We start from the raw sequence: 13,686 nt of genomic DNA, 5'->3' as shown, positions 1-13,686 counted from the left end.
CTCTTGGGGTCCAGAAGTCCCTTGCTGACTCCCTGTATCCTCAAAGGGATTATTATAGGCAGATCCCACCAGCCAGAGATGCCTGGAGTCTTATCTCCCCAGACTCACGGTGCCCAGTTGCAGGGAAACTGTTACTCAGCCGCCATCTTTCTCCACCTTCCAGTTATTTTTTTACATATGTCTTGAGTACTAATAGTTCCTCGCTGAGATTTAATTTATATGCCAAAAAATATACAAATCTCAAATATATCACTCAATCACTCAATTAATTTTGACAGATTTATACACCTGTGCAACCAAGCAGAGGTCAGCATAGAATTTTTTTTATGATCCTAGAAAGTTCTCATGCGTCTTCTTTCAATCCATACCTCTCCTTCTTACCCCTGCAAACACACAAAATACCCAGAGGCAGCTATTATCCTGTAACCCAGTTTAATTATACCTGTGCTTGCCCGTCATCTAAGAGGAATCACATGGTGTGTTTTTGTGTGTCTAGCTTCTCTCATACAGCATACTTTTGTTGAGATTGGGCCATGTTGTTGCATGTTGCATTATTCTTATTTATTGCTGTGAAATATTTCTTTGTATAACTTTGCAAAAATTTGTGTCCAATTGATGGAAATCTGCCTTGTTTTCAGTTTTGAGCTATCACAAGTTAAGCTTCCATGAACCATCCTGTACAGGTCTTCTCATGGACATATGTTTTCATTTCTCTTGGGCAATGACCTAGGAAGGGATAGAATGATGGAGTTATAGGGTAGGTGTCTGTTTTATTTTATTAGAAACTCCCACTTTTCTGAAGTGTTAATGTCACTTTACACTCTCACCCAGAGGTATATGAGAGAATAGGGACGGTCCTGATCACAGTTCTGTGCTGTCCCCTGCTCTTTATTTGGGCACTTCTACCATCTTATATATCACTGAGCTGGCAGGAGTGGGGGACAGTGACAGCCTAGGGATGGGAAGCAGTGAATGACCGAGTTAGTACATTGGGGAGGGCTGTGTTTGGTCTTGCTTCTTCCAGCAGGCCTGGCTCATTTAATCCCAGTACCACTCCTCAGCTAGGCAACGCCTGCCAACCTTCCATAAAGGGTTACACCATGCAGACTGGTTTTGTTATAGAATTAATTCTGGGACTGGCTTTCAGCCCACCTGCATCTTGACCTCATCTTTGCTCATTTTTTCCCACAGCCACACTGTGTTCGTCCAGCTTCACCAAATCTCTCTTCTCCTGTTTTTGGTCATTTGTTTGGGTGATCTACTCTCTTATCCTGAAACTTCCTAGTCATGAGTTTTCTCCCTTAAATAGGTGTGTAACATCTCCAAATTTATGTTTCCTCATCTATAAAATGGGGATAAGAATGCTGTGTTAAAAAATTAAGGCCATTGCTAGTGCCAGTAACATGCTTGGATGGGCCATAGCACATGCTCAGTAAATGCTGACTCATTTGGTTCCCAGCAAGACCCCTCCTGTTGTACTTCATATGTAGGATTGACTCTCCACCCTCCTCCCACACACCCTGTTTCTCGTAATTGAAAATCAAGGAATTCCTGTCCAGGTCCCTCCCAAGGCTCAGACATGATTTGTTACTCTGAGACACAGTTAAGATGAAACAGGTAGCATTTCTACTGTGGACTTTAAAGTTCCTGCCAGTTAGATCTGAGATTATTTAGATTTCCTGGTTAATTTTTCCCAGGATGAGGATTAAATTTTAGGGATTATGTGCTAAAAATAGACCTTCGTCACGCATTCTTTTTTTTCTTTTTGAGACAGAATCTCAAGCTTTCGCCCTGGGTAGAGTGCTGTGGCATCACAGCTCACAGCTACCTCAAACTCTTGGGCTTAAGCGATTCTCTTGCCTCAGCCTCCCAAGTAGCTGGGACTACAGGCACCCACCACAAGGCCCGTCTATTTTTAAGTTGTAGTTTTCATTGTGGTTTGGCAGGCCCGGGCTGGATTCAAACCTGCCAGCTCTGGTGTGTGTGGCTGGTACCCTAGTCGCTTGAGCTATAGGTGCCAAGCCTTCTTTATGCATTTTTAAGGACCTGAATCTATTGTTAAGCTCTAGTTTGAACACATATAGAGTATCTCCTTCAAAAAGAATCCTTACTGCATGGCTGGTATCTGAATTGTTATCCTGTGCCCCCAAAGTTCCTGTGGTTTCAGGATGTCCAGAGAACCTTCCCCAGTCACAATATAGAGGACTTCATGAACCCTAGGAACAGAAAAGTCATTATTTTTATCACAAAACATGTTAGCTGCCAGCTGCTTACTTTTTTTTTTTTTTTTTGAGATGGAGTCTCACTCTGTTGCCCAGACTAGAGTACCATGAACTAGAGTACCATGGCCTCACATGAGCTCACAGCAACCTCAAAGTCCTGGGCTCCAGTGAGCCTCTTACCTCAGCTTCCCGAGTAACTGGGATTATAGGTGCCCACTACAATGCTTGGCTAATTTTTCTATTTTTAGTAAAGACGGGGTCTCACTTTTGCTCAGGCTGGTCTTGAAGTCCTGAACTTCAGTGGTCCTTCTGCCTTGGCCTCCCAGAGTACTAGGATTACAGGTGTGAGCCGCTGCTCCCACCCAGCTGCTCACTTTCTTCCAGAGTAATTTTCAGGCATGATACCCTTGAACCAGTCTAGCTCTTCACATCTGTTTTGCTTGTTGCTCTGACGTCATCCCCGTGGGTGTCTCACAAGCCTGCAGGTGGACCTCCCTCTTTCCCCTGTCCTGCTGTGACCAGCCCCCCAGGACACATATCCTCATGCAACTCCTTTCTGTGCCTGTACTCACCTCAGCCCTCTCTAATTAGCACTTCCTCTTCACCACCTTGAAGTCACTGTCTACTATTCATTCTCTGACTTAGCTGCTTCCCTTTACTGCCAAGCTCTTTAGAGAGCGGTCTTCACTCATAGTCTCTGCTTCTGCCCCTCCCATTCTCACCCCAACACACCCCACCACGGCTGTTATCCCAACCACTCAGTTGAAACATTGGTGTTTCCTAGTGTCCAACATCTTGTCATTTGTTGTCATCTCTCTTGACCCCATAGCATCACTTGATGTGGCTGGTGGGCCACCTCTGCCTTGCCAGGTGCTTTTCTCCTGACTTCTGCGTCACTGAGCTTGCTGCTCTTCCTGCCTGGATTCCCTTGTTCTGCCTCTGACTTACCCTTCTGCCACCTCAACATCATTTCATCATTTCACTATCACAGCAATACCCTTTCTTATCATGGATATAACCTCCATGCAGGGACCATCCCAGTCCCGGTCCAGCCTAACCAAAGCAGCTTCTTCCACCTTTCACCTCACTCTCTATCTACTTTTTATTTTTAACACCATCATTCACATCTGACATTCTCGTTTATTTACATATCTGTTAATATTCTACGGGGCAGTGTGTAACAGTGTACATTTGGCAATAATGATTATTGATGTTTACTGATGACCAGCGATGGGGCTAGTTACGGTCCTAAGCACTTTTCATGAATTAGTGCTTTGGATTGTCATAGTAATTTTATAAAGCAAGAATTAGTGTCTTCATTTTACAAATGTAGAAACTGAGGAACAGAAAAGGGTTAGATCACTTGCCCTCGGTCCCAAAGCTGTAAGTAGCATAACAGGGATTCACACCTATCCATTCTGATGTCATGATCTGTGATAAAAATCATTGAGAGGAAGACCACAGTATTAATCTGCTTCGTCATGTCCCTGACAGCACAAAGGGAGATTTGGTGGGACAGAACATCTTTGATGACACCAACTGCAAGAACTAACATTTTGTTTTCTCTGGAGCACTGAGAATGTCACGGTCTGGTTTGTGACGGCTCATGCAGTCGTACATCATGTGCTGTGAGGTGTCCTTCTCACTTTGCATGGAGTGTGACAGCAGACATACATGATAAAGAAGCCCAGTATGGGCCCTGTGTATGTCTTAGAGTAAGAATATAAAACTTGAACTTTATAATAACAAGATATATGCTAGTTTACTCATGAACGAATTGGTAATCTGGGATGAAGTAAAACTAGTTCCTAAGTAAAACAAAATAAGGAAGCTGAGCTGGTCTATTTTCTTTCCTTTGATTCTCTACTTAATCGTTAGGGCAATGACCTTCGCAGATTATTGGCATGGAAAAGCAGGTTGTAAAGCATTTTGTAGCTAAATAGAGCAGGTGTTTCCCACCTGTTTGGATCTGTCTCTGGGCTGAACTTTGCCTTCATAACATGAATCTACAGCACACCCTCCCAGCTTGTCAGCCCTCCTGTGAGCAAGCCTGAGCAGCCCTGAGTCAGAGCCAGCCTGTCCGCAAACCCAGAGCTGGGTCTCACCTCTTCTCAGCAAACTCCATCTCTGTCTGTGGAGTGGGTCCCTGAGGTACCCTCATTCCCCACCTTCCCCAAAACAGACCAAAAATTCATTGAAAGTGTTAGGCTAATGACTTTTTTTTTTTTTCTTTTGGAGTTTTTGGCCGGGGCTGGGTTTGAACCCACCACCTCTGGCATATGGGGCTGGCGCCTACTCCTCTGAGCCACAGGCGCTGCCTAATGACTTTACAGATAGCCTCTCACAGACATGTTTTACGTTGTTCTTGAAGAGGATGATGAGAAGGGCTATTATGTAGCCCGGCAGGATGAAAAGTATTCAGCTGCAGCAGATGCTGGGGACTCCAGAATCCCAACAGGCCAGTAAAGCCACTCTCTGTGGATTACAAATACACACACACACATATGTATATGACTGGATTATAAATTGAGTACTGGGATGAGGAGGGGTTCAATAATTGCCAATAAGTGTCCCTGCAGTTTGCACCTGCCTCTCATCCCCACAGCTATTCTCTCTTTTAGGATCTTATTTACTTTGTGGTCAGTTTTTCAAACTTTATGCACCTATTGAGTCTCTGGGGCTCGGGCTAACATACAGATCCTGGCTCAGCAGGTGTGGGGATGGAACCTGGGATTCTGCATTTCTAACCAGCTCCCAGGGATGCTGACGCCCCTGGTCAGGGAGCACAAACACTGTATAGCACAATCCCAGATCAGCGCTTTTCAAACCAGACCACACACCCAAATCACTTGGTGGCAAACAAGTTAAAATAGATTTCTTAGACCCTCATAGGAAGAGATTCTGATTCAGTGAGTCGCATATGAGGCCTAGGAATTTGCATTTCTAATAAGTTCCTAGGTGATGTTGATATGCTGGTCTGGGACCTACACTTTGATAAGCACCATTCTAGATCATGGTAGCAGCCTCTGACTCTTCTGTCATCTCTAGATCATTATTTCACTGTAGACACAATTATGCTTTAAATTTCTAAAAATGGTGATTTCATGTACTTCTCAGCTTGTTTCTAAAACAGCTAATGATCCTCAGTGGATCATTTAATACTCATCCAGGCTCTTTAGCAGGCAGTAACACACAGAAATAAGCATCTCTAAGACAGGGTTTCCAGGGGCCTGACTCTCTGGTAATCTTAATAGAAGCTATGAGATACAGCCCACCCTGTTCACATACTTGTGTTAGTGATTTATTGATTCTCTCTTTCAGGGACGTGTGTAGACTACAAAAGCATTTGTTGAAAATGGATAAGCATACTCTATAGAATGACATCTATAAACTTTTTAGTAATCTGTAACTAAAACATATTACCAATTGCAATGCCATCATGCTTTGTAGGACAATAGGCTCGGCTGACAAGCTGGTTGGTATCAGGATTCCACTGGCAACCTCATGTCCAGTATCTTCAGAAATGGGCAGTGTCAAGCCAAAGAAGCTGCTCTGTTCTGCTCATACCTGAACTTCACATTGCTCTGCCCTATTTTCATTAATTCTCTTCGGAAAATCCCCACACCATTTCCTTTCCCAGCTGCTAGATGGAAGGGCTATTTGTTGCTGCTGATGTTTGTTTTGTTGTGGGGATCTTGGTCCTAATTCTTTTTTCTTTGAAGCTATAAATACTCCAAGTGCAGTCCATAAAGGGGCTTGACTGGCTTCCAGAAGGTGCTGCCAGATGCCAGCTCCCAGTGTTACCAGCCAACCCCAGAGTTAGTATTTGGGGATTTGTTTGGTCTCGCGGTTTGTGCCAACTGGGCATCATGTCCTGAGTCCACCTTCTTCATTGCAGGCAAGTACAAAAGTGAACATGTTATTCTGCTCTTTTGGGTGGGAACGATCATTTTATTTATGGGGTCTGAGCTAAAATTTGATTACTCTATTGTTTGATGCTCTGGTTTTAGCTGTGTACACCCACAACCTTTATCATTTTGCCATCCCATGCCCAAACTCTTTTAGGCTTTCAATGGCGTTTGAGCCCTCCGTGGCTTCAATCTTCTTTTCTCTCCTAGTACTGTGACACATCTACTCCAGCCATCTGCCAAAGAAGTCATCTGTCTGCTGTGCATCCTGTCCTGGCGCCCATTCCAAATGGGTTAAGCCCACACATCCAGGCCTGCCCAAATCTTAAACTAAATCTTGTTAAGCCCAGTGAAAATCAGATGGTATGACATGGCAGTTTGCCTTTTGTCTGGTTTTCCTAGGAATGTGCATGTGAGAGAGAGGGGAGTTGTTTGCTGCAGGCAAATGTTTGAACTTTCAGGACAGTTAGGGGAAGAAAGGATGTAAGGGTTGTAAAGCCAAACACAGTTGATGCAGATTTGGCATGCTCAAAGGAATTTTTGCCCCTTAATGATCTCTGCTTTCTTCTTGCAAGTATGACCTAAGGCAATTAAAAGCAGAACACTTCTCTAATCAAACCGGCAATTATTTTTTAGTATACTTGGTACACCGTGCATATTTTTAGAATTTCTGAAAAGTAAAGAAGCTTCCTAACGTCAAGGTTGGCTCTTCTTTTACTCTTCACGATGTGTTCATACAAAACAAAAGGAAAGAGCTGGACTGTTTGCTCTGGGTTTTTCAATGTGCTAACACAGGTACATTTGAAGGATTTGGAATGGATTGCGTCTTGAAATTTGGGTTCCTTTTATTCTTTCTTTACTTTTGTGTTTTCATCTGTTGGTATTCTTGACTGATACTGTTCCTGTCAGGGGACAAACCACAAGTTTAGACATTGATATTCTCAGTCAACACTACTGAATGGTCTAGGAGTGGTGGCTCATGCCTGTAATCCTAGCGCTCTGGGAAGCAGGAGGATTGTTTGAGTTCATGAGTTCAAAACCAGCCTGAGCAAGAGCAAGATCCAGTTTCTACTAAAAATAGAAAAACTAGCCAGGTTTTGTAGCACATCCTTGTAATCCCAGTTACTCTGGAGGCTGAGGCAAGAGGATTGCTCAAGCCCCCAAATTTGAGGTTGCTGTGAGCTATGATGATGGCACAGCACTCTACCCAGGGTGACAGAGTGAGACCCTCAAAAGAAAATTAAGAAAAAACCAAAAACGCTACTGAGTAGTCTTAATCCTAAAAGTGACTCAAATTTCATCCGAACTGATATTTAAAAACAGTTTATTTTTAATTATGTCCATGCTGTTGAGCCATGGCCTCACTCATCAGGTCTGTGGAATTGGAAGCCTTGAGTAGCAAATGATGTGTACAGTTGCCAGGCTGACCCCCTTTCTGGGGCAGGCACCGTCCAACAGCTGTCAGAAATGCCGCCTAGAAGAGGAGGATATCCAGCAGCACCCGTGCCCGCTGTCTGCTAGATACCAGCAACAGGCGCCACTAGATGTCACCCCACCAGAGTGAAAACCAGACTTTGCCAAATGCCTGGGAGTGGGACAGAAGAGACGAGGAAGCAATGGGCAGTGAAACTGCCCACTAGTGGATCCATTGGTCTGTAGGGAGCCTGAAAGTGTTCTGGGCAAAAGCCAAGTCTCTCCCTGAACTTATCCAAGCTAGAAGGCAAGTACAGCCATTTTGCCAAATGAAGACTATACTTTTTATGATCTCACTATTTTTTTTTTGCCAGTTTTCAAATGACCTCTTCCTCAAGCATCTAAACTAACAGAAGAGAAAAGATATCATGGTTGATGCTTCGAGGGGTTCCATGAGGTTGGGTTTAATCCTGGAATAACATAGGGAGGTCAAAGATACTCTTGGTTTGTATCTGTGGCAAGATACAAAATTATAAAAGAGTTTTCATACCGTCCCAAATGTTTTTTTTCTATTATATTCTTTTAAAAGAAAGTAACTTATTGAATAAAACTGCCTGACATTATAAAGATAGAGGTAGTACAATTATTCAGAATGTCAGCCCCCAAACCACATGCCTAAATAAACTAATTTCAACCTTTTCTTGCTAACAAATTTTACCCTTCTGTGTTTACCCTCCATGGGACTTTTCCTGCCTATGCAACTCAATACTTTGTATTTACCCTTGACAGAAGGCCTGCACATGGCAAAGATAATTAAGCAAATGTGATTTTCAATTCTCAACTATGATTTTGACATTTTAAGAATGTTATAGTGACTTTGTTCTTGATCATTCTTATGATAATTAAAATGTAAGGGTATCAGAGGACAACCCCTGGCTTAATAAAGATTTCATTTATACTGTTTCCTAACATTCTCTTCTTCTTAGTTTCTACAGCCCACATTGTACCTTTTCTCAAAGTAGTCATGTAATCAGTTATAATTTAAACTATTAAACACACACTGCCTTAATCTTGTCATTGGCTGTTCCGTTAATCAAGGCAATGGCAAGCAAAGTTCTGTCTCAGGTCTCTTAACCTGCTTTAAAACAAAAGTCATGCTCACTTTTTCAGTACACCATTAAATAAATCCATTGAAGTTTGGGTGAATAGCCTTTCCCTGTAAGAAGAGTTCAAATTGCATTCAGCAGTTGCCTTTGCAACCCCAAAGAGAGCAGCGACAGTGGGAGCTGTGTCCCTGGAGGGATTCTTTAGTTCCAAAAGGCAATTTCTTTCCTCTCCTGAAAGAAATCAAAGAGGAAAGACAGGACTCATCTGAGAGAGAGCTCAAGAAGTAAATGCCTAGCTCTGTGGAAAGCTAGCTAGCCAGACAGATAGAAGGAGGCTATAGATTTTTGGAAGTAAATGGGAATTTTAAAGTGTCTGAGGAGTGGAAGAGAAATGACTGTAAACAAAGCCAGGTGCTAAATATAGAAACTGTGGAAATAAATAGCCCATGCTCCCAGCCTAGCCTTGGCTTTGATGTTAAGCAGCAAAGCAGTGCCAGCCAAAGGGTTCCTGTGTAAAGCCATAAACAGGAAAGGATTAAGAATATGCTGATTAAGAGAAACAAACTTGTTTTACTTCAGGAATTACCTCTGGGTTTTGCCGTTTATGAAAAAAAAAAAAAAAGACAAGAATGTCAGAGCAAGCACTTTCCATGATTAAAAGTCTAGAGTTCATAGAATATTTCTATCACAAGTTATTGCAAGGGAGCTTTTAAAAGATTCCTTATTCTGATAATGACAGCTGTATCTAGAGAAGAACCATGGACATGAAAGCTGTGATGAACAGATTTGAACCTACCAGAAGGCAGAAGAGGGAAAGAAAGAAGAATGTAATTGGAGCTACATGATGTAAATTTCATGTCTGTCTTTTATATTTCCTTGGATCAGTTTGATTTAAAATTTCCATTAGTTAAGTAATAGAGATATTTAATTTATTTGCTGGTCAGTTGAGAATGTAATATACTGAAGGAAATTGGAATAACCAAAAATATAAATAGAGTTGCCCAATAGAGCAAAATATTGCTATACCCACTGTTTCCTTCAAAGCTACTTACAACATTACTATTAAAGTGGGTGGATTCAGGCCTTACAGGTGAGATGAAACGTAAGGAGGATGAATTTTCTATGTGAAATTTCAACTTAATTCTATGAAGACATATCTATGAAATCTTAGGGTTGCTTTAGTTTCAAATTGTTACAAGGCAATCATTTCACAGGAGAGTATTTGGTTTGGAAACACTTTGCAAGTTTCTTCCGGGGAAGAGATATTTCTAGTTAGTCATTACTGAGAGATGATATTCTGGAGCAGAAGACTCTAGAATGGAGGTCATAAAGCAATCTCAAAGAGAGGGAGAATTAATCAGTGGCTCCATTGTCCTTTGGCAAATACTTATGTAATTACTTTAGGGCATGCACATTGTGCTGATACAAACAAACACATGCAGGAAGAAATATACTTCTTGCTAGAGGAAGCCCACCTGTAGTGACCTACTATTTATAATCCCCTGTATTTCCCAGTGTTCCTTGCAGCTAGGTGTGCAACTAAATTCTGGCCAAGAAGTATAAACAGAAGCCAATGATAATCTGGGGACCTTTTCATAGAAGGTGAGACATGTCTATTTTCATCCTTCCCTCCTTACGGCAGGCTGAAATGTCATCAGTATGAATTGTGTTTGAGTAGCCATCTCCACTCTTAGGTAGCAGCTACATGCTGGGAATTGAGAGACTTTCAGACAGAAAAATCTGATGGGGCCTCACCAGGCCTGGACTCCTACCTTCAGGTTTCTTTTATATGAAAGGGAAATGACCTCTTGATTTTGCTGCTGTCATTTTGGCCTTTCTTTTACTTAGAGCTGACCTTAACTCATACACAGTAACTATCATTAAAAAGAATTAAAAAATACTTAATTCATATTTCAAAGTTCCTTTTCTTTCCCCAGTTCATGCTGAAACAGGGGCACTATCTTTGCTTAGAAACAAAAATCAATCAATCAAATATAATTGATTTTGTATGGATTGCCAAGAACTGTGAAATGGAATTTTGGCCCAGAAGCAGCTTTCTTCAAAGTGAAGAAACAGAGCATTTAAAAATAATATTATATATATATGTGTGTGTGTGTGTATGTATACAGACATGTAAGTACGTATACATATCTATACATATACATTCATACACACAAAGCAATATGAAACACCCCGTTGTATTATAGTTCAATTCAATAGAACCAGTGGTACAGGGAACAAAAGATTAGCATAGAAAATACAATCCTCAGGAGTTCAGAGGAAACAGAGGACCAGGTTGTAAAGATTAGACAGGTGGCAAGAAGGGGAAATGGGATACAGTGAATCTATTGACAAGAAAATGAAAGACATTTAGGTTGTTATCTTAATATGAAATGTTTGCAGTCAAAAGTCTGGCTAAAGGTTCGTTTGCTAGTGTTCATTTCTTTCATCGGATCTTCATGTAATGTGTACAGTACAATGGTGGGCTCCACAGTTGCACTGTTGGCGTTTTTAGGAAAACTGCAATTTATGCCTGGATTTTTTTTAATGAAGCATCCTTACTGTCTGTCTTTACTCACACTTCTGTGGTCAGAAAAGCTGAGTGAGAAATGCATATGATTGTGTCCGGAGAGGGGCGAAGCAGAGCAGAACACTTTGGTTATCTGCTGGCAGCATTGCTAGTAGAGTCTGGAAAATTAGGACATTTACAAGGGAAGAGCAATAATGGTGGTTGTTCAAGGGGGCTAAGTAAGATGGTGCACAAGCAGGTTTTATAGGTCTAGGTGGAAAATCAATTCTCTGAAAAGGAGAATGGACTGCGGCAAAAATACTGAACATGGTTCCATTGGGGAGGAAGAGAATTGGTGCATGAAAAAGAGCCAAATCAAATAAAGAAAGAAACTATCTTCATTTTCAGATGCTATGATTTTCTATGTAGGAAAACTCAGAGTCTTTTGGGGGGGGAGTCTAGGATAAACGAGTACAACAAGATAGCAGGATGCAAGAGCAAGTTATGAGTTATGAGCAAGTTATACAGTTTTTCCTGTATTTCAGAAATGAACAATTGGAACTTGAAATTTTAAAAAACACTAAGTAAAATAGTACCAAAAAATGAAATACGGAGGCATCAATGTAACACCGTATGTCAAGGATCTGTGTGTGGAATATTGAAAAATTCTGATAAGGAAAGTCTACCGAAAGAGACTTGGGAGATATTTCAAGTCCATAGATGGAAAGATTTAATATTATAAAGTCATTTCCAAATTCAACTAGATTCAATTGTAATCAAAGTCTAAGCCAACTTTGTTTTAGATATTAACGTACTTTTTTGTTGTTTGTTTTATTTTTCAGAGACAGAGTCTCACTTTGTCACCCTCTGTAGAGTGCTGTAGCATCACAGCTCACAGCAACCTCCAGCTCTTGGGCTTAGGTGATTCTCTTGCCTCAGCCTCCCGAGTAGCTAGGACTATAGGCGCCCGCCACAATGCTTGGCCATTTTTTGTTGCAGTTTGGCTGGGGCCAGGTTTGAACCTGCCACCCTCAGTATATGGGGCCAGCACCCTACTCACTGAGCCACAGGTGCCACCCAACATACTTGTTTTAAAATTTATAGGTAATGACAAGAACTGAGAATATCCAATGGGAGAAGAGTTGGACAACTCATATTAACTGATTTTAAGACTTATTATAAAGCTATAGGAATTACAACAGCATGCTGTTGATAAAGAATAGATGAAAACATTTCAAATTGTATATAAAACCAGCACATTGTACCCCATGATTGCATCAATGTACACAGCTATGATTTAATTAAAAAAAAAAAAAAGAATAGACACATAGGCCAATGGAACACAATAGAGCCCTAAAATAGACTCAAATAAGTATAGTAAAGTAGTATTTTTACAACAGCACAAGAATAATGTAATGGGTAAGGGATAGTCTTTTCAACAAGTAGTGTTGGAACAATTGGGTAGCCATATGTAAAAGCAGGAGCTTATATACATACACAGAGCTTGTAGTGTACATGAAAATTAACTCAAAATGTAAATAAACTCTAAATGTAAAGTGCAAACCAGTAAAAGCTCTAATGAAAAAATAGGAGAAATGTTATGTGATCTTGGATTTGTGAGCTATTTTTTTGATAAATATCCGTTGTATAAACCATGAAAGAAAAATCTGATAAACTAGATTTCCCTTAAAAACTTCTGCTATGAAAAAAAGACATAATGAAGACAATGAAAGGAAAAAACAAAGACGTGCAAAAAGATTCGAAAATCGCTATTTTGATAAGAGAATTCTTATTTTATATTCTCTTATTTGATAAGAGAATTCTATTCAGAATATACAAAGAATCCTTAAAACCTAACAATAAGAAAACAAACAGTGTAATTAAAAATTTGGCAAAACATTATAAATAAACATCTCACCAAAGAAAATATGCAGACGGAAAATACATACATGAAAAGATGCTCAATGTCATTGGTCATAAGGGAAATACAAATTAACATCCCAATGAAGTATCACTATACATTATCAAAATGGCTGAAATAAAAAAAATTTACAGTAGCAAGTTGTAGCATGGATACACAGGAACAGGATTACTAATAGGGGTGCAAAACGGTACAGTCATTTTGGAAGACAATTTGGCAGTTTCTTATAAAACTAAACATATTCTTACCACATGATGTAGCAATTGTGCTCCTAGGTATTTACCCAACTAATCTGAAAATTTATGTCCTCACAAACAACTGTATGCAAGTTTTTTTCTGTATGTTTACAGAAGCTTTATTCACAATAAACACAAATTGGAAGCAACAAAGAAATAAGAAAACAAACAGTGTAATTAAAAATTTGGCATTTATTTATTTCCATTCAGTAGGTGAATGGATAGATACAAATGATGATACACATACACACACACACACACACAATGGAATATTATAGAGTGATAAAAATGAACTAGCTATCAAACCTTGCAAAATCATGGATAACCTTAAGTACCTATTTATTGCTGAGTATAATGTCAGTCTAACAAGG

At 40.4% G+C, this 13,686-nt stretch overlaps 1 protein-coding gene and 1 pseudogene across 4 annotated transcripts in view; one reads left to right on the top strand and one right to left on the bottom strand.

Annotated features, from left to right (window-relative positions):
- LOC128574142 (structural maintenance of chromosomes protein 1A-like) overlaps positions 1 to 4,383 on the bottom strand; it is a 129,560-nt pseudogene extending 125,177 nt beyond the window's left edge. The window contains exons 1-2 of the transcript XR_008376637.1: positions 4,328 to 4,383; positions 2,112 to 2,216 (exon numbers count right to left, since the gene is read on the bottom strand). The product of XR_008376637.1 is annotated as a structural maintenance of chromosomes protein 1A-like (transcript). The remainder of the gene's footprint in view (positions 1 to 2,111; positions 2,217 to 4,327) is intronic.
- PLCB1 (phospholipase C beta 1) overlaps positions 1 to 13,686 on the top strand; it is a 922,504-nt gene that overhangs the window by 264,049 nt on the left and 644,769 nt on the right. The window lies entirely within an intron of this gene.

This window comes from Nycticebus coucang, chromosome 21, assembly GCF_027406575.1.
Source record: "Nycticebus coucang isolate mNycCou1 chromosome 21, mNycCou1.pri, whole genome shotgun sequence".
NCBI lineage: Eukaryota > Metazoa > Chordata > Mammalia > Primates > Lorisidae > Nycticebus > Nycticebus coucang.
This window is presented reverse-complemented; position numbering and strand designations above follow the sequence as displayed.